The sequence below is a fragment of the Mixophyes fleayi genome, chromosome 1 (genome assembly GCF_038048845.1).
Source record: "Mixophyes fleayi isolate aMixFle1 chromosome 1, aMixFle1.hap1, whole genome shotgun sequence".
NCBI classification, from domain to species: domain Eukaryota; kingdom Metazoa; phylum Chordata; class Amphibia; order Anura; family Limnodynastidae; genus Mixophyes; species Mixophyes fleayi.
The window spans coordinates 355,229,928-355,255,427 of NC_134402.1; the positions used below are offsets into that span (position 1 = coordinate 355,229,928).

A 25,500-nucleotide genomic window follows, 5' to 3' on the forward strand; every position below is an offset into this window, starting at 1 on the left:
TTATGCTCACAGGTACTCGGATGCCCCCAGGACTTATACTCAGTGTAGTACAAGTTTATGTTCACACGGCAGCGCACAGGTACAGGAGGTAATACATGGAGTAGGGTCAGGCCAGAGATCTGCAGACCGGACAGTACACGGGCGGAGACGTCAGGTACAGGCTGGGTCTGTGTCACAGGCAATGATTCAGAGTTCGGGTACAGGCAAAGGTCAGGGCCACGGGCAATGGTTCAGAGTCTGGGTACAGGCAAAAGGTCAGGGTCACAGGCAAATCAATCCACGGTTCAAAAACCAAAATAGCACAGGAGCAGGCAGCAGTACTGAGGCAGAACGCTATAACCAGCAGTGAGGCTCAGTCCTCACTGCCTTAAGTAGTACTCACAGCCAATCAGGGAAAAGCCCTGCAAGAAGGACTTGCTTAATTAATAAATGGCACTACTGGCCAATGCGCAAGCAAAGTGCCCATCTGCCTAATCAAATAAACAGCTATGGATGGCTGTCCCTACACAGTCCTACGCGCGCCCGGCTGTTTGACAGCTGGCCGGACACGGCGGCAGGGAATCTCAAGCGTCCCGGTTGTTGCCCAGGCAACCGGGAGTAAGACGCCAGAAGTGACATCCCGGTCGTCATAGCGACGGCCGGGACGCCAGCAGGGGGATGGGGAAAGTAGCGTCAGTGCCTGCGGCCGCTGCGGCTATTAACATCTATGTACTGATCTTGAGTGCCATCTCTTAAATTGCAGACTCTGTAATAAAGCATTTTCTTGTGGTAACTCACTGCCACCTAGTTAATAAATTTGATATTGCACTCACTCCACTGTGGCTTATTAATTTTTATCTGCATAAGAGGAAGGGAAAAGGGGGAGGGGGTCAAGAAAAGAAGGAAAAAAGAAAAAAGGGAAGAAAGGAAGAAAAAAGGGGAAAAAAAAGAAAATTAAAATCTATTTCCCATTCAAGTTGTTTGCATCCAAACTATTCATTGTTCACTGAGGAGTTGCTCCTTCAATCTCTGGTCTACATTTATTGGTCACTATCTAGTACCCAACATGTAACCTTATATGGAAATGTAACTCTGTACCACAACCGAACCTAAGGGATTGTTCATTGGACTTTTGTTGTTGTTTTTTTTTACTCACTCAATATTTTATTTTATTTTTTACTAAGTCAGCCATTTGAAATGTCTCATAGGCAAAGAAGGACAATTCAACCCGCAATGTTTTCGCATAAAGAGAAACCCAATTCGAACACTCCTACATCAATGTCCTCACGCTCTCCAGTTCCTGATCCAGTGGATTCTCAGCCCACTGGCCTTATTTGTTCCAACCCGTATCTGATGAAACGGATACAAACCATTATTCAAACAGAAATGAGGGCTATAATCCAAGATATTAAATCTGAGGTTGCATCCTTAGGCTTACACACAGACTCCTAAGAACACAAAGTAGGCGTAGTCTGCAACTATCAAGAATCTGTCGAGACACAACTCACAGAATGCAAGATCATATAGAAGATGTTGACAATAGCTCAAGACGTAACAATGTACAGTTCAAAAACATACCTGAAGTAATCGATGCTGACGGTCTTCCGAAATACTTAGAGGGCCTCTTCCACCAATGTCTTCTGGATTCTCCCCTCTCGAGTGCGGATTTGACAGCTAAGAGTTCTTTGTCACCGGTCCCATAGTTGTTTTCACTGGGAAGAAACCATCTAGAGAACAATCCACAAGGAGTGTGAATGCCGGTAGAAGATTTTTAAAAAGTACAGCTCCAATTCCAATAGATGAGGCGTCTACTTCAACGAAAAAAGGCCATTCCTGATCAGGTTGGGCAAGAATATTGGCAGAGGAGAAGGCCTTTTTTAAAGTAAGAAAAGCTGTTACTATCTCCAGCGACCAGACTTTAGGATTGGCAGACTTCCTGGTTAGTGCCGTGATGGGTGCGATAATGGTTGAGAAGCCTTGAATAAATCGTTGGTAGTAGTTGGAAAAACCGATAAATCTCTGAATCGCCTTAAAGCCCTGAGGCTGAGGCCAATCCAAAATAGCGGTGACTTTAGCAAGATCCATCTGTAACTCCTTGCCAGACACAATGAATCCAAGGAAAGGAACTTCAAACACCTCGAAAACGCATTTCTTTAGTTTACAGTAGAGACGATGTTTGCGTAATCTGGATAGGACTTCTTTGACATGAGCATGATGGGAGGAGAGGTCCCTGAAAAATACCAGAATATCATCCAGATAGATAAGTCTTGAAAATTTTTGTTGACGAACGATTGAAAGACTGCAGGGGCTTTACAGAGGCCAAAAAGCATCACGAGGTATTCAAAATGCCCATCTCTTGTGTTAAAAGCCGTCTTCCATTCGTCTCCTTCCCGTATTCGAAACAAATTGCAAGCTCCTCGGAGGTCAAGTTTAGTGAAAATCGGAGATCCGCTGATTCTATCTAACAGATCGGACATAAGGGCCAAAGGATAACTGTTCTTAACAGTTATATGATTGAGTGAACGATAGTCAATACAGGGACTGTATTGAACTGTCTTTCTTCTTGACAAAGAAAACACCGCTCCAGCCAGGGAGGAGGATTTTCTGATGAATCCACGTTGTAGATTCTCAGCCATGTACTGAGACATGGCCTGAGTCTCTGGCCTGGAAAGTGGGTAAACCCGACCTTTAGGGACTTGTTTGCCAGGAATCAACTCGATAGGGCAGTCCCAGGGTCGATGAGGAGGGAGGGTCACAGCTTCAATCTTACTGAATACGTCCTGAAAGGAAGAGTATGTGGAAGGAAGAACAGAGTCTGCAGAAAAGGAATGGCAGACCACCCAAACAGCTGGAGGAGAAACCGAGGGCAGACATCTTAAAGGACACTCGGGACCCCAGTGTCACGCGCCGGTCCCGTAGATAGGTGCTGGCATAGTGACTTTTTTCCCTGTGAACTATATTTTGGACTTGTTCCCACTCAAAGACACTACTTTCATACAGGTGCTGCTGGTTATGTGATCAGGACCTCCACCCTGATTCTCATTGGTCCTGAGTACTATTTAAACTACCTATGACCTTTGGGTCATTGCTTGTTCTTCGTGTTACTCAGATTGCCTGGCTCCTGGTTACCATTACCTGTTCCTCTGTTTGGGCCTCCTGAGTCTATTGTTGCTGTTACCTGCCGGCTGGACTTACCTAATTCATCGTTGCACTTGGTACCTGTAGTTCTACGCTGTGCACAGAGTTTGCTGCTGCTGTTACCTGCTAGTTGGACTTCCGCTTATGACATCTTCGCATCTGGTACCTGTAGTTCTACTACGCCGAATCTACTATCATGGATGTCTGCTGATTGAACTTTTGCTTTTACATCGATGCACCTGGTACCTGTAGTCCTCTGTTGTCCATTGAACTTCACCGCTGTCAAGTTACAGATTGGAAACATCCTCCGTGAGTTGATTGCTGCATATTCAAGTTGATTCTATGCACCTGTGCTGTATGTTCAAGCTGGCTCCTGTTAAAGACTCTCCTGTGATTCTGCTCGCTGTTCTACTGTGACTGTGTTCCATAGCGAGCTTGCTATTAAGTTTACTACTATTGAACTTTTTCTTGTGAACTTTTGCTATATTTTAAAATACCTCTGTGTTGGATTGTTGCTGGAAGATATTAGCCTTACGGGGCGGCATGCGGCTGGAATTCTTTGCTCTTCTAACTACTTCTAAGTAACGGACTGTTTAAGGGCTCTCTGCTCTATTTTGATCATATTGGGATTGATATATATATATTGGCCAAGAATTATCGTGATACCTGTGACCACCTGCTATGTGGAATATACCATAATTTATTCTGGACTGTTATTAACATCATTAATCCACTTTCATCTGCCGTGGTCATATTTCCGGAGTCACGTATTCTTTATTTGCCATCTTCATGTTTGGACTATTTGCTATTTCATCCCATTACAGTTGCCCAGAGTTACTAACAAACTGAAGTATATATTGTGATTTGCATTCTGTTTGTATTCCATTGCCGTGTGTGCTTTCCATGTTATATATATTCTTCCATTGCCATTATACTATCAGCATATATACCTGTTGTGTCATCAAGCAATATATCCTTCAATTTTATCATCTCTCCAGTGTCTTATTGCTACTGATATTCAGTCTGAGTGTTGCCTCCACTATCCTCTGTCACTTTTGAGGTAGATCATTATAGACAGAGGCAAGGGATCATTAAAAAACTACTCAAATCGTGACAGTAAGAACAGGTCTCAATGTCTGATCCCACGGTGGAGTTCTCTGCAAGAGATATGCTACAACATCTTATTGCTCGAGTTGAGCAATAGGACAACACACAGCGTCAGTTGCTACAAAGTCTTCAGACACTTGCTGGTCGTTTGGATACACTTCAAGCAATTCAACCAACAGTACAAGCTCCTCCTCCTGAGCAATCGTCAGGACATCAGACCTCCCTTGTGACTTCTTCAACGCTCCGATTACCCACTCCGGCCAAGTTTGATGGGGACCCTAAATTTTGTCATGGCTTTCTTAATCAGTGTTCAATTCAGTTTGAGCTTCAACCACAGAATTTTCCTACTGATAGGTCTAAAGTTGCATTTGTGGTCTCTCTACTAAATGGCCAAGCCTTAGCTTGGGCTTCCCCACTGTGGGAGAGGGGTGATCCACTCCTTTTTGATTATGCCTTCTTTTTGTTGACTTTTCGTCGGATTTTTGATGAACCTGGGCGGCTTTCTTCTGCCTCCATGGCTATACTTCGTTTATGTCAAGGGAATCATTCTGTGGCTCAATATGTCATTGAATTTCGTACATTATCTTCTGAATTGTCATGGAATGATGAAGCTTTGGTGGCAGTATTCTGGCAGGGGCTATCTGATTGTGTTAAAGATGTTTTGGCTTCGCATGAACTTCCTACCTCTTTGGAGGCCATCATTTCATTATGTAACAAAGTGGACTTATGTTTCAGAGAAAGAACTGTGGAGAAAGAGGTGGCTCGTCGCCAAAGTTATAGACCAACTTTATACCCTGTATCGCATTCTTCAACATCTGATGAGTCTATGCAAATTGGGAGATCTCGTTTGACTCTAGAGGAACGTGATAGGAGACGTCGGGACAAGTTATGTATTTATTGTGGTGACGCAGGTCACTTTTTGAATTCTTGTGGTAAGAGATCGGGAAACGCCAAACCCTAATCTGTTCTGGGGAGGTCAGATTGGGGTCTAAGAAAGTCTCCTCATCTACTGCTTGTATTCTTCCTGTGTCCTTGTTGGATAATTCAATGACTTATACCACTCAAGCTTAATTAGACTCTGGTGCGGCTGGAAACTTTATTTCTCAGACTTAAGTTGATAAATGGTCAATTCTATTTGTTTCCTTGAAGACCCCAATGTCCATTACAGCCATTGATGGATCGCAGCTTTCTCAAGGAATAATTCGCACTCGGACCAAGTCTATTTTTCTGCATGTTGGCGTTTTACATTCTGAAAAAAATTATTTTTTGATTTTGCCTTGAACTACTTCTCCAATTATTTTGCGTCTTCCCTGGCTCCAATTATATTCTCCATAATTGGATTGGAAGACTGCTGAGAATCTATCTTGGGGTTCTCATTGCCATTCTGGATGTTTAACTAAGGTGAAACCACTTCGTTCTTCTGAAGTTGCTATGTCTTTGGAATCTTCTGCACTACCTCCTCAATATCAATCATTTGGTGATGTCTTTGATAAAGTTCGTGCAGAGATCCTTCCACCTCATCGTCCATGGGATTGCCCTATAGAATTGTTGCCTGATAAAATTCCACCTAGAGGTCGAGTTTATCCTCTCTCTCAACCAGAGACTGAATCCATGTCTGTCTATGTTAAAGAAAATCTACAAAGAGGCTTTATTAGACCATCGGTCTCTCCAGCGGGGGCCGGTTTCTTTTTTGTGAAGAAGAAGGACGGTTTGCTTCGTCCTTGCATTGACTATCGTGGACTTAATTTAATAACTATTAAGAATCGTTACCCTATTCCATTGATCACTGAGTTATTTGATCGAATTAAAGGTACTAAAATCTTTACCAAACGGGATCTCAGAGGGGCTTATAATTTAATTCGTATTTGGTCTGGAGATGAGTGGAAAACCGCTTTTAATACCTGTGATGGCCATTACGAATATTTGGTAATGCCCTTTGGACTTTCTAATGCTCCTGCAGTGTTTCAAAGTTTTGATAATGAGATATTTCGAGATCTTTTGTATTCTTATGTCGTTGTATATTTGGATATATCCTAATTTTTTCTGAAACCTTGGACATTCATAGGAGACATGTGGCTGAAGTTTTGACTAGACTTCGTAGAAATCATCTTTATTGTAAGCTGGAGAAATGTTCCTTTGAAGCAGCTTCTATGCCCTTTTTAGGATTCATTATCTCCGGTTCAGGCCTTCAAATAAACCCAGAAAAGGTTCAATCTATTTTGAATTGGTCACTTCCAACTACTCTCAAGACTATTCAACGTTTTTTGGGCTTTGCAAATTATTACAGACAGTTTATTTTGAACTATTCTAGTATTGTGGCTCCCATTACAGCCTTGACTAGAAAAGGAGCAAATCCGAAAAAATGGCAAGAAGAGGCCTTAAAGGCTTTTTCCTATCTCAAGGAAGCCTTCTCCTCAGCACCTATTCTTCAGCAACCAAATCTGTCTTTGCCTTTTTTCGTGGAGGTGGATGCATCGGCGCTTGGAGTTGGAGCAATTCTTGCCCAGCGATCATCTACCAATCGTTTGTTGCCTTGTGCTTTTTTTTTCTCTAAAATTTTTGCCAGCAGAACAGAATTATGCGATAGGAGATAAAGAGTTATTGGCAATGAAGTTGGCATTAGCTGAGTGGCGTTATTTGTTGGAAGGAGCTCAACATGTGGTGACCATTTTTACGGATCATAAGAATCTTTTGTATTTACAGACGGCACGGTGTCTTAACCCTCGTCAGGCTCGATGGTCCCTCTTTTTTTTCTCGTTTTAACCTTCATGTCACCTTTAAACCAGGACATTTAAATAAAAGAGCGGATGCCTTGTCTCGAGCTTTTGATACTTCATCTGATTTAGATTCATTTACTAGTCATTCCATCTTGGATCCCAAGTGTTTGCAAGTGTCTACAGTTTCTCCATCTACTCCTCCTGGCAAGTTCTTTGTTCCTAAAAAACTTCGGAAGAGACTGTTGCGTTGGTATCATGCTTCTAAATTTTCTGGTCATGCAGGATTTTTGAAGACTTATGAACTGATCTCTCGCTCCTATTGGTGGCCAACTCTTCGTATTGATGTTAAAGAATTTGTGGCTGCTTGTGATGTTTGTGCTCAGCATAAATCTTCTCGTTTGGCTCCTATGGGACCGTTATTGCCATTGTCAATTCCTTCTAAACCATGGACTCACATCAGCATGGATTTTATAACTGATCTTCCTACTAGCAAGGGTCATAATACCATCTGGGTTGTTGTAGACCATTTTTCAAAAATGGCTCATTTTGTTCCACTTGTAGGTCTGCCGTCTTCTTCAGTTTTGGCTCAACATTTTATTCGGGAAATATTCCGGTTACATGGCTGTCCTCAAGAGATCGTTTCGGATAGAGGAGTACAATTTACTTCAAAGTTTTGGCGAGCCTTGTGTAAAGCATTGGGAGTCCAGCTTAACTTCTCTTCAGGATATCATCCGCAATCTAATGGACAGACAGAGAGAGTAAATGAAGATCTTGAGACTTTTGTTCGTATGTTTTCTTCTGCCACACAGGATAATTGGATGGATCTTTTGCCTTGGGCAGAGTTTGCTCATAATAATTTATTCCATGAATCTACGGCTTCTACTCCATTACAATAGATATAAAATAAATATGAGCATAATTTTTGTAATAGGATTAAGGAGTGGTTTATGGTCTATCTTAAACATATATGAAGTAAACAGAAACAAAAAGCAAAAGTTTATTCTCTATAATTTAACATTTTGCATAGTCGTTAAGTCACCAATAGGTGGTAAAGACATAATGCCTGCAGTACCACAAAGTGCTCAGCAGGGGGCTCTGTCGCCCCATCAAGCCCCATGTGCTCCGCACCCCTCCCTAGACTCAGTGAGGGAATGTGATGCAGACTCCGTGTCAGCACTGTGGGCCAGGCTTTCTATTCATACCGAAGCTGTCAAACCAGTCCCCAGTGCCCGATTAAACCGCGCTTCCTCGCCCCAAAACACGGCGGCAGGGGGTGCGTAGCCGAGCACTGTCATTGCCTTGCAATGCGAGCCTTTCCCGGCAGGAAGAAGCGTGCAATGCTCGGAGACGGTAGTGTCTAGCTGGTGCTGCGGGATGGGGTGCACGGATCTCCCGGGGGTGTTCACGCCGTGGGTCCTCTGACCGACCTGTACGGTGTAGGCCTGTGTGTTGCTGGATAGAACGGTTCCCACTGACAGACCGAGGTAGGTGCATCACTCTCCGTACACAATGCACGTAGACTGCTGCGCCTCCGCTCACCTATTGTACAGGGCTCCCTCCCCTGTGGACGGCTCATCAGCTCCTTAATGTGGATGTCAGCGGCATCATCATAGAGATCGGTACATCTTATATGTAAACATGATGCAGCATGGATGTCATAAGAGCATCTCACGTATGTTCCCATAGACCCCCCTTATGGGCATGTCATACGATATATTCATATAACATGGCCATGATAGTATCACATATATAGTAATCTGAACCATATGCTTCTCCGGGTGCCATGTACATCTCTGACATGTGGGTATCCAATGATTGGGATAAAGGGATGGATTTATGTGCTTTTGATTCACGATGTCTGATGATGGGACATTAACCATGCAATCGTGAGATGTGGAGCCCGGCATCTTCTAGTATATACCAGACAATAGAATTATGATTTTCAGTGTTTAATGCTAATGGAAATATGTCCCCATCTCATGCATCACTGCTTGTATCTGTGTTGTTAGCTGATCCCGAGATGTATTTACATATATATATATATATATATATATATATATATATATATATATATATATATATATATTACACAGAGGTGTTCCATCTTTGAAAACAGAGTATTTAATTTCATGTTCTATTAAAAAATATTTCCTTGCTTGTGTTGCTGACGAACAATCACCCTTTCCTTAAAGTGTATGTGAATGTCTTGCACTTGAAATAGGCTTGAGCATTTTCTAACATGATGCTGCCAAGCAGTAACTCGCTGAACTGTTGGATTTCTTCATAAAATATTATTTCTTTGGTGGTTCTGAAGTGTTAATACATTGAAACAAAATTAGACTAGAAGAGAGCTTACATAAATAAGGAGCTAGAGATGACCCTTACTCTGTTGTTGCCTATCAGCAGAATGTGAATATTGTTACCTTGTTGAATGCTTTTTATCTTCTGTTTTTGAAGAGACTCTGAAACAAAATAAGTTTCTTTATGTGAAGTAGAAATATAGCATCCATTTGACTGGTACCAAAATATGTATATTTGTTATATAATGTGGACGGCTGGAAGGTTAATGTATTTGGGTAAACAGGTTAAATATTTGATTAATTTGCTAAATGTAGGTTCAAGCTTAAAGTTGCAGTTGTATAAAATATGAAGTATGTCATTTTTCCCATGCTGTAGTATTATGGTACAGGGAAGACAACATTCTGAAACTTCTCCTTTGGTAAATGTTGCATGTAGCCACATATGATTGGTTGATACAATTAGAATTATGTTCAGTTTGCAGTTCTGCTCTCTACACATTTTTTTTTTATTTTTTTTAACTAAAGCTTTTTATTGAATTTTTTTAGAAAAGCACATTACCAACATAGCAGTGGTTGCAGAGTACATACAGCAGATCTCTACACATTTTTAAACTGAGGACCAGGCAGCCTATACTCATTAGGTGTGTATTCTGCAGGCATATATGTTTGCATGATTTGTGGATCTCAGAAAAGATGTTTGGGTGCCATCCCAATTGATTTGATTTCATGGGAGGAACCATAGGGACTGACCGCACAACTAAGAATAGGGCCAGCTTAGGTAGACTGAATGTCCATATTGGTGCACCCTCCCTCAAAGCGTGGAACGCCAATGTTAATATTTTCTCTCCACCCCTTTATTTCAATTAATACTTGTCATGAAATATGAAAAGTTTCTGTACAAACTGCACCCACAGACACCGCAATCTTGACACGAAAAATCTATGCCCTTTAAAACTAGTACCACTTGCACTTTTATGGTTCATAAATGACCCTGTCTGACAAAGGACAGCTAGCAGTTCCAAATCAGTTGGTGGCTGTGTCCTTGTCACAGTACATGTTACCATGAAGATCCATTTGTGCCTTTGCTTTTTCTTCATATAGGAATTGATTACATGACAATTGTGGAATAAAAGAATGAAAAGAACGTAAAAATGACACGTAAATAATTTTTTTCTGTTATGAATGGAGCCAGAACACGCATTAGGGGAGTTTACAACAAGTTCCAGACTTGAAGTTTTGTTTTTTTTTGAGGAAAACTACTAGTTTTGACATGTAGGGAATGATTGGAATAAACATCAGGCAGAAATTGAGCCAGTCTATTTTGTTACAGAAATGGGGGTGTATTTTAAAGGCATTCCAAGAACATGGTACGGTACATTCAGTGCAAGTGCAGAATGTGCTGCAGTTATTAAGTAATTTATATTTTTATTTTTTGCATAATGCAGTACTGATCCTAATGATAAAGGGGTAGATTTATTAAACCTTTTTAAAAGTAAAAGTGGAGGTGTTGCCCTTTACAGCCAATCAGAATCTAGCTATTATTTTCTAGAACGTACTATATAAATGATAGCTAGAATCTGATTGGTTGCTGTGGGCAACACCTACATTTTTTGCTTTTTAGAAGGTTTAGTAAATTTACCCCTGAATGTCAGTAAGAAGTAAAGCACATTAGTAAAAGGGCTTCTGTTGCTATGCTCCATTTTCTACTTCACATCTTGGAGAACAGCATTTCTAAAACTATGGTTCATTCTTTCCAGTCACTTTCTGCAGACATCATTTCACAATACTATTGTACAATGGACATTCCCAGTATAAAGGTTGTGCAACAGATATGTTTGTGTACATTTCATGGTTATTCTTTGGTCATTTCAAAACTTTGTAGGCAACATTTTGTAAATACAGTATCTGAAAATATTACATGCAATTCATTTCATATTATAGAGGATTATAATGTTTATGTAGATCTGCCAGTAAATGCAGTATTTCACATTGATCAGTTCAGAGGCTGTGTATTGCTGAGCTGACTAATATACTGAATATAACTGTAGTGTTTATACTTTACTAAATGTTTTCACCATGCTCCTTCTCCCTCTCAGGCCTCATACCCACTGGCATTAAATGACAGGGGTTTCTAGCGTTTGTAAGGCTAGTACAGCCAATGTAGATGGGCCTGACAGTAGGATGTCATACCCCCTTGCCGTTTTACTTGTATTTGGGTGCGTTTCGTTAGTGTTTTGGCACAATGTACAAATATTTGTTTCTTCAATCAACATACGTTAAACACATTGATGTTAATGTCCCCTGGAGCCAAAGAAAAAAGCTTAATAACTGCATACTAAATGAGTTTGCATTTGATGTGGTTTCACTGGGGTTCTAACTTGTATTAAATGCAAATGAACCTCCAGTATAATGATGGGAGGAGGGTTAGATGATGTACAGGAAGACATGACATTTATATGGTGGAAGGGGCAGTGTCCCCCAATAACACAGAGTAGTGATGTGAGTAACTGTAAAAAGGTGTTAAACTCACCTTTATATGAAGCTAAGTTTATACATCCATCTGGTTACTAAATGTTATTGTTACTTTATGTTGCCCTGTAGTGCCTTTCAGATGTGTACAGTGAATATTTGCATTGTCCTGGGATACAGCACAACCCTGAACTCTACATTGTAAGCAATGAGCAACTTAGTTTCCTATTCTAGGGCTATGTAATTAGACAAGTCTGTCTGATGGTGCACTGCTAACATTGAGAGGGAAGCCAGAAGCAAAAGCAGTGTACAGTGCTCTCCTCGTACTGCTGTGTAATGCTGGCTTAGATTACCACAAGGTACATTCAGTTTACTAAAGTAAGTGAAAATGTATTAATTCCATTATGTTACACTCCTTATAAAGCCAAGCCTCACTATAGCTGTGGCCTGTTGTAAGATGGTAGTAGAAAGGAGCTTTGCATGTTGTTAAACTTGCGGGAGGGCAGGAACAAACTAGTAAATGAAGTAGCTTTATGGAGCTTACTGCAAAATGAACAAACGTGTAACCTTACCAACATATCTAAATGTCTTGTTTCCTCAACATGTGCTTTGTGGGTGACTTTCTACCAAACTGTGGTTGCGTGTGGGAGAGCCACGCTTCTGGTGTCTGCGTGTGAGGGAATTTAGGCTGTAAGCTCCAATGGGGCAGGGACTGATGTGAACGAGGTCTCTGTACGGCGCTGCGGAGTTATAGGCGCTATATAAATAGATGATGATAATGATAGTGTTTAGGATAGGTAGTTGAGCATTAACAGTTACTGCATTGAGTTCCCCTTTGAATAGCTGGATAGGAAATTGTATATATGAATACAGGTTTGTATAGAAAGTAAACTGTGTATATAGTGTTACTTTACCATATAAGGAACCTTAAATCCTAATTATAAAAACCATGATTTGTCTTATGTGTTTTAAACAGAGAGAGGACCACTGAAAGGTTTTTGCTGCAATAAGTTACAATATCTGTGAATTACTAGTAGACTAAAATGAAAGGTGAGCTAAATTGTTGTTAGTTTGAGTTCAACTTTTATAGTAATCTAATGCACCGTCATTTTAGTCTTGTTATTGGTCAATAAAATTTCGACAACATGCGAGTTGCGAAGCCATCAACATACTCAGTCATACCTAGTGAGATTGTATTTGGTATTGCTGAAAACCAGAGCAAATAATGACCCCACAATATTCCTGGGTTAGTGTTTGACCTGAAAGTGCTGATCCAGTTTTTCGGCACAGTGCTTGATTTTCCTATTCACCCATGAAGCTTGTTCACTGATCCGGTTATTCCATGTTCAAGGTGAACTGCATAGCAATATGGGGGATATAAGTTTGTAACCCAAAATAAGAATACAACATCTTCAAAGTTGTTGGCAATAATTACTAAATTCCTTTAATTGTATGAGGCCCAATGAATTAATTTAATATCGGTGGTTCCTATTTGCATCACTCTCACAGAATGGCTGTCTCTATTGTGTGTAAGTGACAGGTGTAGACGAATTGTCCATAACCTTCCTAGGCAGGGATTTATCAAAGTACCATTTTGTTTATTTTGTTGTTTTTTTAAAAAATTTTGTGTGGTTGTTCATCAGTCCAATTTGTCAAATTTAAAATTCAGCTACATTGTTTTATATGGCATAAAAATCAATTAACGTAAATAAATTTTTTAAAATCCGCGAAATGTTTTGAAATCTCCTTCTCTATGTGGAGTGAGTATGTCACGTCCTAAACATGCTCCTTGGCTGATTCTCATTATCAGCTTTATAATTGATAGTACATTGATTTTTTTTTTCTTCATATCTTTAGAGGTATAAACTAGACAATTGAAGAAATTTAGTTTGTATGTGTACATATAATAGTCTATTTCCAAGTAGTCTGCCAATACATATGCAATATTATCTTATCAGTATTTCAATTGAAAGGGAAACACAAGGAATCCCTTATAGCAGCAGTTTCTTGATTAGATTGTTTGTTGTCCACCCTCTTGCTGCTAAAGGGATGTGCCAGTGGGAGGAGCAATATATTGTGGGAGGAGCAATCTGTTGTGGTTTCCTCCTCCCCTCTGATAAATGGAGGGGGCGGGCTCACCTTAAGGAAGCTGTTTCCTATTTGGTAATTCAGCTTTAACTTCAGTCTTTTTTTTTTTTTTTTTTTGTAAACTGGCAGATTGCAAATCAGATCCATATAACCAGTGCAATGTATAAAGGGGAAGATGTCCATTTTTTACATATAGTTTCCATTGGTGAAATTTCTCAAATTGCATCTGATTTGAGTATGGTGCTTGATTTAAAGATCTTTGCAAAAAAAAAAAAAAAAAAAAATTGAAAAAATATATTTGGGCATTTATCTTAAAATTTGTGTGAGACGAAACTGGATGCGTCATTAACGTGTGTCCACATGTCGTTATTGTACTGTACTTGGCCGTGAATACACTCTATGCGCCTCTCCAAGAGAATGTGTCAGCAAGTATACTAAAGATTCAACTCAAAATATGCGGAGAAGTTGTCCACATATCAGTGTGACAAAGTTAGTGAGACACATTTTCAAGTGGCCAAATGGGTTTTGTTTCCAACTTCCTACGTCAGGCGCTGGAGGTTTGGTTTACAAAAACCCCACTTTACTAAAATTCCCAAGTGGTTCGCTATAAACCTCACGCAGTTTGCGTACAACCTCCACACATCATGCGCAATTTTAAACAAATTGCAGTTTAATAAATAATGCAGTTTGTTTTAAAAAGCTGTATCAAAGCCAGTTCTAAAACTGCATACAAACCTCTCTTTGATACAACCCAGCACTAGTCTTAAAATCATTTTACTTCCACTTACAGATATTTATCCTCTTTCTTTTCAAAGTTGAATATGCATTTTAAGAAAGGGATTTCTACTTGTTGTGATTAATGTAAAATCAATATCATTGTGAGTTTACTTTTTGTGAATGAAGAAAGCACCAAAAACACCCCAGTTTTTAAAGATACAAGAATAGGAGAGTTAAAAAGCAAGTTAGTCTTTTAGTTTTGAAAGTGATTTTGGGGTTTAGAACATGCAGCATTTGCTGCCTTTACCAGGGTCCACTGCTGACCACATCCAGCGCTGCTTTGTCTGTCTACATAACAGGAGAGATCTGACAATGTCTTTAATAGAGAGCCTCAAAGCTGATATGTCGGCTGGTTTCTACTATGAGAAGGAGAAGACTAGAGGTCACGGCTATGTAAGTGCAGGGTCACTGATAATTACATGGGATGATGGGGTCCCAGAGGTGGACTATTATTGCTAAGTTATTATTAACGAAAATTGATTTTTAAAGTGTAAAACACCTTTAACAATTGTATTGCTTAAAAAAACCAGCAAGTAACTATATTGACCATTTAGCCACTGGGGGCTCTGTTTTAGTGTCCGCTATGGATGAATATTACTTTCCTTTATTCATTAATATGCAGATAAATAGTTTATTGTAACGGATATTTATAGTAAGCTATACCTACCATGCAGGATATTGTTTTATATTTAGTCAAACAATTACCTTAATTGCTGAGTGTCATTTTGACACCGTTTTTTCACTTTCCTGTCCTATGTCATGGATTCTCTAATAAACACTGTATAATGTCCCATTTGAAGAATTAGGCAATTATATTGGCAAACTCTTGTCACGGCAAGATTGGCAAATATATTAAGGCAATGTGGCTGTTCCTGAATGCACTAGCAGCATTTGCAATATATGTTGTAAAACAGGATTCCTCGGTCACTCTATGCTCAAGAAACCACACTTGCGTCTTCATTTGCGAAACACCCTGAACAGACTGACTGTGGACAAGGAAAACCTTATCAATACACTTATGCACCTGACTGAGCAGCACAGTTTTTACATATGGTCAGACAATTTGTAAAGTAGGTAACCTCTTGGTCTTTACAGAGTGAAGACAAGTGAAAAGAGACAATACGGACCTTCCTATGAACAGAAACACAAGGTCCTGTTAAGTTCATGTGCGATGAGCTATAGCAACTAATCAGAGATTTGATTTTAAATCTTTTAAGCTGCACTAGAAAAATGACATCTAGCATCTGATTGGTTGCTATAAGTACTTGCATGGGACCTGCGTTAACTATACTGTACAAAACCTCTCACGCGTGATGGGAAATCTATATTGTTAAAAAAAAACAACTTTTTTTCAGTGATGTCTCCATGTGTACACCAATGCTTTGTTAGTGTTTAGTAAAATATTCTGAACGGGTTTTCACAACTCCTTTCAATATCCTTTTGGGTTGCAAATAAAGTCAATTTATGGTGGGAAGGGACCTCCAAATATAAACCTATGAGTACTGTAACTAAACAGTGAGTGTATTTCCTTACTTTATGGACAGGTTATTTTATTGGGTGGAATAGAAGCAATATTACTCTGTATCCAGTGAGCTTTAATGTGCACCCACCCTCAGCCTTCTCAGGGTGGAGGGAGGTATTTTGCAGGTTGAAGCAATTTTAATGAAAATGCCACCTATCATATCACTGGGACCGTGACATTACTGAAGAGTGAGCTAGGGGCACTGTGTACCACCCGCCTCAGTGATCACTGGTTCCTAATGAATTGCTAAAGTTAACACTTCACCCACATTATGGTGAGTTATTAGAGGAAAGCGGTTAGAGCTTCAGCCTATGTGGGCGCTAGGAAAGGATGGTGTAAAAGAGGCAATAACCCCAAGGATGAGTCAAAGGGGAAGGAGGGTGGTAGACAACAGAAGGGTGTTGCAGAGAAAAATAATTGGGGCAAATTGGGATGAGCAATGAGGCAGCAGACAGGCAATGTATATGGTAGAGAAGGAAAACATACATGAGACATGGGGTGATACAAGAGATGAAGAAAGAGGAAGGGAAGGGCAACATAGGTGAAGACAAGAATAGGTAATATGGCAAGGAGAAGCAGCTAACATACTGTATATTAGAAGGAGAAGGCAGACAAGGAGATTTAGTGGCACAGGCAATACAAAAACAGGAGACAAAGAAAAACATGAGCTATAAGGAGTCATAGAAATATTGGCAAATGTAGGGAGCAGAAGAAACCAAGTGGGAAGATATATGGCAAATAGGCTTTGTAGATGGGCAGATATGAGGCAAGCGGATGATGGAGAAAAAGATAGAATGGAAAGAGGAGCACTCGGCAGAAGAGTAAAGTGTAGAGTGTGTGGGCACAGAGGAATTAAGGAGAATTGAGACAAGAGTGCGGTCTTGTAGCAACATACTAGTTTTTATCTGCAAGTGGGCAGAAGAAACACATTGAAGACAAAGATCAGACATGAGGCGGGAGATGGTGACCCAGGAAGGAACAACGGAGATATAAAGAACATGAGGTGTCTGATATGAGGCGAGAGGTCAAGGGAGACTAGGAGAGGTAGACATGGGAAATAAGGTAAGACACAGAGGGGCAGGCAACGGAGACCTCCGAGCTGAAAGAGGAAGCAGAGCACATATAGGGTGTTATATGTGTAGTTCTTTAACTCTTATTAGAGTGCAGATTGAGCCAGAGGAGTAGCGATAGGGTTCACTGTGATCATGTTTGAGAGACATTGCTGTTGTGCACCCCCAAATTTCACCAACACCTTCAATATGAAAATTGTTCCCTTGGCTGACGATTGAGGAACACCCTGGACCCTGATAGTAGGGAGCTGCTGGTAACCTGCTCTCTGCTGCAGTCTGTCAGTGGCAGCACAAGGAGTGTCTGAGATGGCAGCTACTGTATACTCTGCATTTATAATGGAGCTTTATTGTATGGAGGGGACAGGTGGACGACGACTATATACTAAGGTAGCAGGTACATGGGAGTGTCACTGTACACTGAAAGTATGGCAGCATTACTGTATATGGCTGGCATGTGATGGACTTGTAGTGTATACTGGGGGCATAGCAGACAGGGAGAGTGCTGTATACTCTGTGGTACACTGTAGGCATTAGGAAGGTGTGTGTGTGTGTATATATATATATATATATATATATATATATATCATGGCAGCTTCACTGTATCCTGAGGGTATGGGACAATTAGTGTATACTGTGATTATTGGAACTATTCTCTATACTGTGGGAATGGCACTGTATACTGTGGACGTGGGAGCGAACATCTTGGCTCATACACATTTGCATTTTTTATGTATTCCCCTCTGGACATGAAAATTGCATATATAGGCATTTTTTTTACTTTCCTGTCATGCTTTGATTTGAACATATTTCAGCTGACTATATTAGAATGTGCTACATTAGACACTGGGCAACAAACTATAATGTTATGGCAGAGATGTGAATTGTTCGACAAGTCAGTGTGTTCTTACTTTACAAGATTCACATCTGGCTTGCATGCATCCAAAATGAATGGAATCTGTATGAAAACGACATAGGTATGATTTCCGACTTATGAATGGACCAGGACACTGCTGGCAAACTGTTGCCAGCTCTCCACTGGGATTTAGGATCTTTTCTGTGAAGAAGTTGCTTAGTGCCCTACAGCAATTCTGTAATTGGGCAATCATTCAGAGTGGAGAAGAATGCTGCATGTTTACTCAGAACAGAATAGTAATTGTGTAATTAAAATTAATTTTCGGTTGATTGTCTGCATTACTTTCCAAGCATGGTTCAGGATTATATACTGTAACACCAGAAGAACAAGCCTTTTGTATTAACTTTATATTGTTTCAAGCAGACATGCCATCCCCTTAACAAAAACATACTGTAGTACTTAATTTTATTTAGTGTGTGTACTGTATTGTCTTGGTGCTGCAGGGCTGACCGTCCGTGTCTTACCACTTGGCTAACTTTTATATAATGCATTCCTTTGTCGGCACTGGTGTTGTACAGGTCATCAATATAGCAGCAAAGTGGAGTTGTTGTTTTTTTTTTTCAAGTTTTCTATTTAATGTATACGCAACATCCTGCAGTTCTGTAGTCAGGTCACTGAATTAACATTGCAGCTGCTAGGGGATTTATCTACCCGCTCCCACCTCCAGGACCTCACACAGGCTGCTCCCCAACTTTGGAACGCCCCACCAGGTTAGCCTCTACTCTCCAAGGCTTCAAGCATTCCCTTAAGCTTGAATTAAAACAAGATTATGAGCCCTGCTGCAGACCTTTTGTGGCGCCTTATAAATAAAAGCTACTAATAATAATCTACCATTTTTTTGTTTCTATGTTTTGGTGTGGTTAAAATTAGAGATGCTCATGCTCGGTTCCTCAGAAACTGAACACACCTGAACTTAGGGGATCCCAGTACTGAGCTGGCTCGGTTCTGTCGCGCGCCCTCGTAATTGAAAAAGAGGCAAAACGTCATTGTGACATCGTCGGATATCTGATCTTGCGAGTTTTGAATTCCTTTTTAAGATCCAACATAGCGAGGGGTGGGAAGGGGGGCGGACCCCCATTTTTCTTTTCTGCCACTGCTGTGTGCCAGTGTGTCCTAGATGTGCTTGGAACTGCCATGTGTTTGTGTCATTGCTCTGTCACTTACCATCCAGCCAGGTCGCTGCAGTATTTGTCTTAAAGTGTATGAAAATAATATTGTGACCTATGAGGTGGTCTAAATTGACTGCAAATGACTTGAAATTAGTGTTATTGAGGTTAATAATAATGTAGGAACAAAAAAAAACAGCAAAATGATGTGATTTTAGCATATTTTAGGATTTTTTTCTAAAAAATCAAAAACCAAAGCACGCAGGGGTGGTTTGTCAAAACCAAAACACGAAGCTAATCCAGATCCAAAACCTAAACCAGTTCACGGGGGTCAGTGAGCATCTCTAGTTAAAATCTATACCAATATATAGTAGCTGCCACATTTGGTTACATGCATTGTTCTATGTAATATATATGTCTGCTGTGAAACTATCCGTTATAGTATGTCTTCCTTTTCCAGTGATGTGGGCTCTGTCTGCTCTGCAGATGGTTGATGGAACATAGACACTCACTGACACTATTAAACACTAGTGGGAGTGGGCAGGGTGCAGTGTCAGACCATCCCCACTCACATTGTACAGATCACTTGCAACATAGGTAGAAAATCTCACAGGGATGCCGCGGCCAGGGCAGGTGATAAGCAAGACAGGGGGCTACTTGGTAATTATTTTTGCTTAGGGGTGCCTTGAAAAAATTAAGGAGAGCCTAAGGGTGCCTCGAACTGAGAAAGTTTGGGACCCACTGGCCTAGCTGTTGAATAAACAGACCTCTTAATATATACTTTGTATTTTTTTTTGTTTTTCTCCTGTCATTTGACATGCCAAATAATAATTGTTATTGTTTTACAATATGATTGATGAATGCCGACCTATTAACTCAGCCTGTTGCTCCATAAAGTTTTATGTTCAGATTGATAAGTGTTAATGTTTGCTGCTATCTTATCAGGACTTAATTGCCACAGCTCCCTTCTTGCTTCTGTACATTTGCTGTGTTTATGATTTTCATATGACCCATCTGTAATTGTAATGCAACTTGGAGACTTGATTTATGCTCCATTTTTGACTATTGTCCTCATTAGATATAAAAGAGAGTACTGTTTCTTCCTGACTTAGCATGAACCTGTCACCATGGATTCACATTTAATTTTTTTATTGCCTTAGTTATTTTCTTTTCTATGATCATTATCTGATGTTGGTTCACTGATATTAGATAGAGCTGTAGCTTACATTAGATCGTATATTAAACTGGTCCTGTCACACAAACGCAGCTGGAGGCAGTTCTATTATAGACTGAACCAATATCAATGATGATTCATCCTATAAATTCACTAGGAACTAGCGCCAACATTTGGTAGTTTTGTACGTGTCCTACTATTTAAATAGAATTATATCACAAAATCTAACAATTAGGGATTTTATCCTCTTATTGGGAATTTTTGATGGACGAGCATAAGTGATGGCCAATTATATATCCAGTGTAATAATCTAGAAACAGCCATGTCCAGAGTCCAGTCTTGTAGACAGATGTCACTCTTATTGGCTAAAGGGAGATATGAGTAATTTACATGTCTCCACTCACAGTTCCTAAAGATCAAATTTCCTGTGTATTGGTTTTGTGTGGTAATGCCATTTACTGGGACTTGAGAATACCTGTTGTTATAAGAAGGATTTTGCCGTAATTTATATCTGCTTTGTGCTCTGTGGAACAAACTCTTTGCCAATTTTGGGCAATTACAAACAACTCTTGAGTTAGATAATTGCCCCTTACTATGGGGTATATTTACTAAACTGCGGGTCTGAAAAAGTTGAGATGTTGTCCGTAGCAACCAATCGGATTCTAGCTGTCGTTTTGTAGAATGCACTAAATAAATGAAAGCTAGAATCTGATTGGTTGCTATAGGCAACATCTCCACTTTTCCAAACCCGCAGTTTAGTAAATCTAGCCCTATATCTTTAAGTGCACATCATAGTCCTCCCTAAATCTGATTCAGTCTCCAGACCTACGTGGTGGTGGTCCTCTGTTACTGGTCTTCCACTACATTGTAGTGGAAGACCAGTAACTCCCCCTAGATTGTACGCTCCTTCGAGCAGGGCCTCCTCTCCTTCTGTTCTCCACCACCTTAACTCTGCTCTCCAGCTCCTTGTCTCTTCCGTGAGGTCCTCCTGCCCTTCTACCCCCTTCTCTACCCCGCTGGGGGCTCTCACCTCTCATCTAGCTGTTCATTGAGCTTCTGAGTTACTGTGCTTTTTGTTAACTGTACTGTGCTGTCTCACCCTGTATCGTGTTTCTGTCTGTCCCTGTACGGCGCTACGGATACCTAGTGGCGCCCTATAAATAAATATTAATAATAATAATAATAATAATAATACATTACCTTAGAACAGCTGGATGTTGACCTTGTTTATCCTAAAGGTTAAGGCCTGCTATAGAAATCTTCTAACTATATCAGATAGCCATCTTATAGTTATAGTTGTTCTTACCCACGTTTGTCTTTTCCCAACATATTTCTCTTCCATATATTTTCGGAGAATAAATGTGTTTTGAAATCCTGAGTAATTATGAATTTATACAAAATCTTGCCTTAAGCTTTCTACTTTCCTGACATTACCAATTTTTCTGCATAACTTTAGTACATTATTTTCCAGAATTGCTCATGAGATTGTTACTGATTCTTAGGATTAGATGGGACAATACATTATTAAAATCACTTGTCTTTCCCCTCCTCGGTGTTGGTAACAGTCTGTTATAAGATTATAATACTGTAGTTTATATTGCTCCTATTATTCCTGTAGTTACATCCCACATACTTTCTATATAAGATGTCGTGGGCATTTTCTACCATGTCTGTTTTACTAAAGGCAAAATCTCTTTAATCTGCTTTTTGTCCTCGAGACATATTTACTTGTAGTTTTTCAAGAAACAAATGTTGACATTATTTCTGGATGCTACTGGCAGGCTATATTTTGCATAAAGCTTCCCCCTAAAACAAATATTCTGTGATTTCACTGAAAATGCCACTGAGCTAAAACTTTCCAATATACCTATTTCTCTTGACGGATTCCATTTTGTCTTTTAAGAAATGTTCTCACTTCTGCTAGTATGATGTACCAAGTCGTTAGTTATTCACTCTTATTGTAAGTGTGTCAGGAAGTATCTGCCATCATTTGTTTGGAAGAGCTTTTATTGTCTATTAAATAATAAAACTTCTCTAAATGTTTTATATTGTCAAATGCTTTTACTATCATTCTTTATCATTAGTTGCCTCTCTCCCATGTCAATGTAATTGTTTTCAATTTGAAAATGTTGTCTACATTTAGAAGAAAATTTACATTTCATTTATTGATATATATCTAACTAATCTTAAATACACTTGAAGGGATTGTTAAAACTTAGTTTCTTTATCTCAGAGGATTTACCAGAGCTGAAAATATTTGAGATAATGGGTTGAGGAGCTTCTCTGGTAACGGTCTTCTACTGTCAGGAAGTGTTCGGTTTCACCATGTTTGTGAAACTTCCAATCTGTACTCTATACAAGTGGATCCCAAACTTTTTCAGCTCAAGGCACCCTTAGGGTTTCCATATTTTTTTGAAGACACCCCTAAGCCAAAATAATTACCAAGTAGTCCCCTGTATTGCTTACCACTGGCCCTGGCCGAGGCACCCCTGTGAGATCGCCGAGGTACCCCAGGGAGCCTAGGTGCACAGTTTGGGAACCACTGCTCTATACACAGGAAGGTCATAATTAGGAACTTCTAGATACCATGTTGGTTTACCATAAATATATCATACCAGCCCTCTAAGGCCAGATGCCCACTATGCTTTTGCTGCATACCCACTCCGCTTTTAGTGACAGGAGTATGGCAGCGTGTTTTGGATGTTGCCTGGTCTGTTCACTATTATTGGTTATACCTTTGTTGTTGTGAAAGCTGTCAGCGGTGTTAGGTGGATGTGGAGCCACAAACGGTTTTAACTTAAACACTTTAGATTGTTCGCTCCTTTGAGCAGGACTCTCCTACCTTCTGTTTCCATCACTTTTAACTGCGCTCTCCAGCTACTCCGCTCACCTCCTCTCCAACCCTCTGCCCTCTGTCTCCTCTCGCTTCTCTCCGCTCCCCTCAGTGACTCTCAACCTGTCATCCGTGCCCACCCTCTTGGGCCGTAGTTACCTGCCTGTACTCACTTTTCCCCTCCCTCCCTCTCTTTCATGCTGTGCCTGAGCCCCTAGAGTTATAGTGCTTACTGTTACTTGTATTGTGCTGTTTCACCTTGTACTGTGCCATTGTTTGTCCTTGTACGGCGCTACGGATACTTTGTGGCGCCCTATAAATAAAAATTAATAATAAAAATTAATAATAATAAACAGTTTGCTGTTTATTGAACTTACTTGGTTACGCAGATACTTACAGTTGGTAAAAGCTTTGTAGTTGTAGTTGCAGCTGCAGGTATACACTCTTATGCAGTACACACTTTTATTCATATATAGATGCAGACACTTTAGGATATACTGCATGACTGAGCAGCAGCTTATAATATGGTGCAGGCTCTCCTATATTACTACTGGGAGCCTCCGGTTACAGTTAGTTAGGTCTCTGGGGACTTTTGGTAGACTATTTGTGCAGCAGCTATTGCTGTGTCCTCTCCATGTAAGGTACTAATGGGAGTGTTTGCACAAAAGCTGAACTTCTGGTTTCGGGGTTCGGAGCATACGCAGTAGCGCATTCAGGCAGGGGCGGATCTAGACATTTGTCCTACCAGGGGCGATTTTAGGGGGGGGCGATTTAGGCCCCGCCCCCTTTCTGATGTCTAATGCTTCCTGCGGCTGCACAGTATGTGCAGGTCCGTTCAGCAGTGGCAGTGTGTTGTCCCGCTGCTCTGATTGTGTTTAAAACACAATCAGAGCAGCTAGACAGCACACTGTCACTGCTGAACGGACCTGCACAGTGTGCAGCTGTCGGCAGCAAGCCCCTGGTAGGGGGGGCGATCGCCACTGCATTCAGGGCCCAGATGTCTTGCCCCACTTCCATCTCATAGACCACCGGGGAAATGCAGGTTGCCGATTAGACGGAGTGTAGCGCTTCTCTTCCAAGAACTATAAGTCGCCACACTCCTCAACCCCGTCCACCGACTGCAGATGTAAGTGCTGGTTACTACTACATGTCAAACACAATTCCATTTGACAGGTTTCGTCACTGGTGTCTTCATACAGAAAACACCAGTGACACCACTGTGGCTAGGGAAGGCTGTCTGCAGCCAAGAGCCAACTCGCACCTCTCTTCTTGGCACTGTTGGACTTGAGTCTGTCCATAGGTCACAGCAGAGCTCTATAACAGCTGTTCCATAGAAAGCTCTTGACTGACTTGGCAGTGTGCTCGTCTTGCCTGCAGCATTGCACGATTTTAAGCAGTCATTTCCCTGCTTCCTGGAGGAGTTTGCAGAGGGCATGTTTAATTAACAATGACTTCCCTAAAGATGTTACTGTCCTTTTAAAGTCTCTTTTGGTCTCTGGAAAGTATTGAGATGTCTTGTAATAAGTTGCCATGTAGGCTTTTCATGATGGAAGTGTGCTGATGGCAACTCCTGAGCTAGATGCATATTTATACAAGCAGAGCTATACTACTGTCTTTGGGTTTCTCTGTTCAGAAGTTTTGGATGGAGGTGGAAAAATTCACCTGTGACACATCTTGTAAATTATGTTTATTATCTAGATACATAAACATTGTATGTTTTGAAAAGACAGAAGAAATATAATAAAAAAGATTAACAACATGTTCTAGGCAGAACGAGCAACATGTACTCCTTGTGGGGCCTTAAAGCATATGTCCTAATTATATGTATTATTTACATGTTTAAATATAAATCAGACTGTGTCTTTGTTTTAACATTTAACCCCCTTACCTTTCTACAGTTATTGCCTAGATACACTTTCTAGTAGACTGTATCTAACTTTACTGGAACACAGTATGAGGATGAAGGGTGTGTATCCAGCCCATACTACTGCGCCATCAGCCAGATTGTGCAGTGCAAATGGCTTCTACAAAGATGGACATATCTAAACATTAAATGGAAGCTGTTTTAGTAAAAATAAAAAATCAGATGATCCTTTTCACAAGTAGATATTTCAGATAGATTTCCTTCTGAAAAATGATTTGCGGTATGGTATGTAAAGTACTCATTTAAAAAAGTAAATCTAAAATGAATGTTTTATTATGTGTGTAAATATGTTTGTGATATATAAAATATTGGTGAACCTCAGAGGTGCAGTTTGCTTACCATATGCCAGTGGTTCCCAAACTGGGTGCCGTGGCAGTATCATT

At 40.3% G+C, this 25,500-nt stretch overlaps 1 protein-coding gene across 9 annotated transcripts in view; it reads left to right on the top strand.

Moving 5' to 3' along the window:
- Positions 1-8,101: 8,101 nt before the first annotated feature.
- PITPNM2 (phosphatidylinositol transfer protein membrane associated 2) overlaps positions 8,102-25,500 on the top strand; it is a 203,874-nt gene continuing 186,475 nt past the window's right edge. For 5 of the 9 annotated variants that reach the window (XM_075177591.1, XM_075177629.1, XM_075177601.1 and 2 more), the window contains exon 1: positions 8,103-8,425. The gene's annotated coding sequence lies outside the window, so the exon portion shown is untranslated. Of the gene's footprint in view, positions 8,426-25,500 lie in introns of all 9 variants that reach the window. The other 4 variants (XM_075177567.1, XM_075177582.1, XM_075177575.1 and 1 more) reach the window with 2 other exon arrangements.